This window comes from Urocitellus parryii, unplaced genomic scaffold, assembly GCF_045843805.1.
Source record: "Urocitellus parryii isolate mUroPar1 unplaced genomic scaffold, mUroPar1.hap1 Scaffold_291, whole genome shotgun sequence".
Classification (NCBI taxonomy): Eukaryota; Metazoa; Chordata; class Mammalia; order Rodentia; family Sciuridae; genus Urocitellus; species Urocitellus parryii.
In genome coordinates, this window is record NW_027552722.1 from 131,691 (window position 1) to 139,025 (window position 7,335).

Sequence of the window (7,335 nt, forward strand, 5' to 3'; positions counted from 1 at the left end):
CATGCTTGAAATATAATTTGCTCCATTTCGTCCCCAGTATTTCTACTTTCTCTTCCCTCTACCCTCCCTGTCAATCCCTTTCCTCTACTCCATTGACCACCTGTCTATTTTCATGGGATCCCTCCCATATATTTCCTTATTTCTCTCTAGCTTTTACATCTTAAATAAAACATTCAACCCTTCACTGGAGTCAGGTTTATTTTACTTAGCATGTTGTTCTCCATTTCCATATATTTACAACAGATGCCATAATTTCATTCTTCTTTACATCTGAATAAAACATCATTTTGTTTACATATGAGGAAAACACCACATTTTTATCCGTTCTGTTGGTGGGCACCTGGGCTTTTTCCATGACTTGTCTATTATGAATTGTGCTGCTATAAACATCGATGTGCCTGTATCACTGTAGGATGCTGATTTTTAGTTCTTTTGGATAAATACCAAGGAATGGAATCTCTGGGTTACATGCTGTAGCTTTTTGAGGAATTGCCATTCTGCTTTCTAGAGTGGTTGCGCTAGTTTGTAGTCCCACCAAAAATGTGTGAGTGAACATTTTCCCCATATCCTCCTAGCATTTATTATTTGTATTCTTGATGTTTGTCATTCTAACTGGAGTGAGATGAAACCTCAATGAACTTTGCTTTGCATACCCCTGATTGCTAGGGATGTTGATGATTTTTCCCCATATATTTTTTGGTCATCTGTACTTTTTCTTTTGAGAAATGTCTGTTTAGTTCTTTTTCTTATTTTGATTGAGTTATTAATTTTTTGGTGATAAGTATTTTGAGTTCTTTATATAGTATTGATATGAATCCCCTGTTGGAAGAGTAACTGATAAAGATTTTCTCCCATTCTATAGCTCTCTTTTCATGCTTCTGCTTCCTTTGCTGTGCAGAAACTTTTTAATTTGAAGCCATCTCTCTTTGATTCCTGATTTTATTTTTGAACTTGTGTCTTGTTAAGGAAGTTAGTGCCTATACCAATATGTTGGAGAGTCAAGTTTATATGAGTCTAATCTAGCGTTTCCACTGACTTACATCTTCATTTTAGAAATCCTTTATCTTTGATTGATCTATAATAAACAGCATCTTATATTTTAGTTTTCAAGTGCTCTACAGCTTCTGCCAAGTAGTTAATTGCCCATGAACATTAAAATGATGACAAAGATAAAGTTAGAATAAAAGGAAGTGGGACTTATAATAACAATGCATTCCTTTTCACCTGCCCCTGTTTTTTGGTTGTTTTTTTTGTTTTGTTTTTTTTGTTGTTGTTGTTGTTGTTGAAGTACTGGGAATTGAGCCCAGGATTTCATGCATGCTAGGTAAATCCTCTACCACTGAGCAACATTCCCAGTTGTTTTTTTTTTTTTTAAGACATGATCTGGCTAAGTTGTCTGGGCTAGCTTCAAATGTGCAATCTTCCTGCCTCAGCCTCCCAAGTAGCTGGTATTACAGTCATGGGCCATCATGCCTGACTACTTTCCTCTTTTAGCATATGTAATGAATACCTGCCACTTGTAGCACTTCTAGGCAGCCGGTACAGAGCAGGTGGTAGTGGCTGGCAGTGGAGAAACTACTTCCCCTGGATTCAGGGTGGCTGCTGGAGCCTCATTCAGTGGGCAGATGGTGGATCAGGCAGGCTGTCACTGCTAGGGGCTCTGCTTCAGCCTGTTCCCTCCCCCCCATGGAAGGCTGGAGATTGACTCTGAACTAACCACCAAGACTGTCATTGCCACCGGTTGTCCCTCTGTTAGACCACGATGCAAGAAAAGACCACTGACTCCAATTAAAATCAAATTAAAGCAAGCTTATTATTTCGACCGGCCAGGCTGCCTTTCCCTCCCAAAACGGTGGGAACAAGACAGCCCGAGGCTTCTTTGTGGCCCAGTTTTATAGCCCAAAAAGTTACACAAAGGGGGGGTTACAGATAACAACACTCTGAGGAGCATAACACAAGTTTACATTTTTGCTGGCCCCGGCATCAGAATTTATGGAGATCTTAGAGACTCAGAGAGGGTCATTGTCCGGCCAGGGAAGGCCAGAATTTATGAGGCGTCACTAAGGTTTAGGAAAGGGTTGTTATCTGGTCAGGGAAAACCGGACCTGGGTGAGTTCAGGGCACGGGCAGGCATTCCAATCAGCTTTACAACATCAACTAATGGCCAGGCCATACAGACATCCTGATATTTTTACAGAAAACAGAAATGAATCCTTCATAACTTGTGACAAGCTGGCTTCTAATCTAATGAGATAACTAGGCTAGGTATATCATTCCCCCCTTTTCTGATGTGTCCCTTTCAAATCTTTGATAGGGAGGGGAAGAGCACTGATGGAATTTTAATCCCTCAGGTAACAGTCTTCAACTTCTCAGAACTCACCCAAAACCAGTCTCCCTGATTTTACCTGACTTAATTAATTACTTATATTGATAATCTATTTATTTTTGGCTCCATTGTTGTAAGAAGAGAGGCGTCACTCATTTTGGCTTCTTCTGAGCTGAGAGAGGGTGACGTGAGGGGGCACGGCGTGAGGGACATGAGTTGCCTTTTAGAAGTCAGTTCGGTTTGAAGTCTGGTTGGGAAAAACAGGTTGTAAAGTCACATCTGGGGATGGGTGCTTCTATGAGAGAAACAAAAACCATGAGTACTGAGTAAATGTTGCAGCAGCCGGAACGTGTCACTGTATAGAAGTTCCCTCACCAGGCTTTAACCTTCCCAGTTATCAGGACTATAAGCATAACATTTAACTTTTAGTGTTACAGATGTCCTTCCCCATAAGATACAGTTTAATAATTTAATGTCATCTGATCTTGCAAAATTCTTTTACTAGTATGAGCTCTGTGTCTAATAGAGAAACCTTTAATTCTGTTACTCAGGGCTGGATAATCATACTAGCAAACACGAAGCCTACCTGTGTAGGTTAGGAATATCTGTAGGCCTTAAACAAAAAAAAAACTTCTGTCTCTGGCAGCTCCTCTTGATAGTCTCTTTTTATAGTTATCAGGCATTTCTGTCTGAGAATCCTTCTTTGTAACCTCCAGTCTTACTTATTTTGGGAGGCTAACATAAAGTGTATACCTTAAAATATTATTATTATTATTATTATTATTATTATTATTATTTAAAATGCCCAGGAATGGCTGTATTTTGGTTTTAATGTCTTTGCTAAGTGTTTAAGATGAAGCAGTCAAACTGACTTTTGTTTCTATCTGTTGTTAACAGTCAGCTGAGCTTTTATGGGAGTCATTCCTGGGGAAACTTCTCAGTTCTGCTAGTGCCATTTGCGCTAGGATGGGTCTAGGTCTTGCTTGACCATGTGGCTTCCCTCGGAAGCATCAGGGATGTCTCCCTTCTCTGATGACTCTCCTCTTCATAGCAAATGCACTGATTGGCTTCTGTTCTCCAGTGGTCTCATTAGTCTCCCTGATCGGGAGGTTATGTGGCCCAGAGTTGCAAAGCTCTTTAGAGAAGTCCCCTGTTCCCTGAATTCAGACTGACTCAGAGGGCAAGAGCCAAATATTGGTTTTTCTGGCCCTTTTAATTTAACTTTAATTTAAAGACTTAATCTTAAACATCCAGCAAATAAATTTTAACAGCCTTATATTAAGAGTACTGGGCTTTAATGTCTATAACTTTATAATTATTCATCTTTTTATTAATTGGGATCTGTATTATCCTATCTGTCTTGTAGGTGATGGCTTATTATCTCGAACTAACCCATGTTGTGTTCTTAAAGCAACACGTCTGTAAAACACTAACAGGGAATCTTTAGATCACTTATAAGGAAATTACAAAATAAAATTAACAAGAGTAAAAACAGTTTGTGTAACAGCTACCCTGAATTTTTGGCTGAGTTATACATTATATCCCCTGTTTGAGATCCTAGTAATCTTGACAGAAAAAAACCAACAAAAAAACAAACTTTTGAACATAAATTTAAATGAACTAAAATCTGGCCTACTGTTTTCATAGTCATTCTCACATGTAGTAAGAGGGGACACAGAGCCTCATCTCAGGTAAGGCAGGGCTCTTTATAAATCTTAAGTGTTTTAGTTCTAAAGCTGATCTTTGTATTTTTAATTATCATTTTACAAAGTTTACATAAATTGTTTGAGGTCACATGAACATTAGCTAACACCATATGATATCACATTTAAAACATGAATTAAAGAAAGGCTGAAAGTTTTTAACCTTTACATAGATTAGGCTCTCATTAACTTAAGAATACATTCAAATTGTTCCCCAATGTAAGAAGTAACAAAACTTTACATATCTTATTGATAACAGGTAAATAAATCCCCAATATATTTTTTACCATACAACTTCTGAACACCAGCTTGATATAATGCTCTTTCAAAGTTTCTACCTTACAGACTTGTATACCTGGAAAATATGAGCACATTAATAGCATCACAATTACATTGATGTTTCTACATTAACCAAGTTTAACTTTTAAAGAAATGGCAGTACAGTGCTCTAAAATAACAGTTCTTATTTAACCAGTTGTTTAATTTTTATGGTTGCTTGCTCTAGGAAAAAAATAAAACAATAAACACAATGTTATTGGTAAACTTATGTTTTAACAAATTTTTGTCTCTTTAACACATGACTGATTTTTACAATCTTATACAGACCTTAGTACAATCTTATACAGACCTTAGTAAATCAATCAGATATCTAACAAAAGTACTCATGAATGAGTAATCCCATATCAAATTTACTTTACTTATTTTATCAAAATATTAGACAAATGTATTGAACCGTGTAAACCATTTTTTTGTTGAAGGAAAAGTCCTAGAACCAAGGCATATTAGACATTTTATAGACATTAATATTTTATGAGTTTTTTTGAACACCTAGAAAAACTTGTAAGCTTAAATTTTAAAGACATTTATTTTTATCTGTTTATCCAATTTAAATTGAACCATTTAAATCACATGAATTAAAGATCTTTGGATCCATTTTTTTAAAATTTGTTTTTATGAGCGCTCCTTATATATGTTAATTTGTATATCATATATATGATATACGGACATATGTATATATAGACATATAACACATAACACAAGTGTGCACACATAACAATAGTAAAGGCCTTAGTAACTTTTCGCAGGTGAAATCTCCATTGCAATGTTTCAAAAACTCCACAGTTGGTCAAAGATAGGACTGATCAGAAAAACATTAACCTAGGTCTGTAGGGTCAAAATCATGAGCTCAAAAAAATACAGAATCTAAGGAAAAAAACAAGAGTCCTAGTAAAAATGACTGGCCAGTAATTAGTAAATACCATACAATTTACTTTTTTTTCCTTAGGTCTCAGATCAGTCTCCTACTGAGCTTGCAGGCTTCTTTCATTTGCATTTCAACATAAGTCCTGGCTGAGGTCTGGAAGGAGCAGGGAAAAACTGCTATTCTGAGCAGACACCTCAGGCCTAAGGAATTTTAACTATAAGTCATAATTTTCAGGTTCGAATGTTGAAAATTATGATACAAGTTTAAGATACAATTCACAAAATTTAATATCTTTACATCTTGTTTTGTCAACAGATACCATACTATGATTTACTATCCTTGTCCAAATTAATGCACTGGTACACACAGTAGCATTTTCCCAGGCTACCCAATTCGAAATTGGTGAAAAAAAGACTGAATGATTAGGAAGTTACTTGCCAACTTGGAAGTAGAGTTCTTTAGTTTTCCATCCTAAGTATTTAAGTTCTCTGGCATGAATTATCTGAAATCATAAACTAAACAATTACCTAAACCCAACTTTTAACTGCAGCATTGTGCAATGCATCAAAAACCCATTCAGATACCACATTGTTACAATAAAACATCATCTTTTAGACACACATTCAGCCAAGATCATTCCCAAGAAACAATTTATAATATCAACACACTATTGCACATGTCTTAAAGGGTCAGAAACAAAGACACAGGACAGACAGAGAGGAGCTCCAGACTATGGCTGACAGACAGAAACCATTTAAAACAGAGCAGATAAGAGAAAAATCTCCTACACCAGTGGCACCATAGATGTCCCCACAAGGGGACCAGATGTTTTCACAGAGGGGCAACCTGAAATATAAAATCAAGGGTCTCCATGGCGACTTTACTGCATTAAGTGTCTCCTTTTTCTTTTTCTCTTTTCAAGAAGACAGAGGTGGCATAATCCTTACAGTACAGGGAAGGAAGGAGGGAATCCCCGAAGCAACAGGGCTTCGGCAGCTGCTGGGAGTCCCTCAGTCCCTCCTTTTACTTACAGGATTCCACCCCAAGCACACTCCATCTCCTAACATTTCAGTAGTCAGTTCTCAAAAAGTTCTGGGGGTGGGGGGGTATCAAAATTTGTAACTGAAAGTTCGGTTCCTGACCTTAGAGCCAATTAATGCCAATTTAATAATGAGGACAGGGTTTTGAGAAAAAGAAAAAGGGAGGTTTATTGCTTTGCTAACAAAGGAGAAACACAGGGGACTCTCTTGATCTGGAGGGACAAGGGGTTTTAAAGGAGTTTCACTTGTTAACCTGGGAGATACTCAGTTCTTAGATCCCCAGCAGGCATTGCCCTCTGCACTGGAGGTGCTTCAAGCAGCCAGCTAGGGGCTTCTCTCACCTGCTTAACAAAGGGGGGTAAAGTTCATCGCAGTTCCTTAAAACACAGTCCAAAGGGGTGTCAGGCTTACTTGTTTTATTACCCATTTTCACATCCAATATCCTTAAGTTTTTACCACAGAAATCACACAACAAAACGCACAAAACAAACAAACAAAAAACATATAGAACACAGAACAAAATACAAGAAAACAGAAACCCGGCGCCGAAACAGAAAAACAGAAGAGCAATGCAACGTCTTGCCAGAGCTCCGGGGTAGGAGCTCGTGCGTGCCCGTCGGCACCTCTCTACCCTTCCAGAGGAATTCCCTACAGAACAGAACAGAAGACAGAACGATTTCTCGTTACTGTCCGGACAGGAGTATATGTGAGCCTCGCCAGGCCACCTCTCTGTCATCAGAAGAGATCTCCCTTAACCGGATACCAGATGTTATAAAGGCGCCACTTACCTATGGAGGCCTCCTCCCCCAGGTGCTTGCTGAGAGTTTAGTGCGGCAGTTCACTGCAGTGCTCCGGGACGAAGGCTCACTCCGAGGCCTTGGAACGTCTCAAGTTGCGCACCCCCTAGAGTGGCTCTCCAGCCCGGAGCCCTGGAGCGAAGGCTGGCTTCAGGATTTCCAGCAGTCTGCTCTTGTGGTCTGGCCGGGCAGGGTCATCTCGCTGGGGCCTCCAAAATGTTAGACCAGGACGCAAGAAAAGACCACTGACTCCAATTAAAATCAA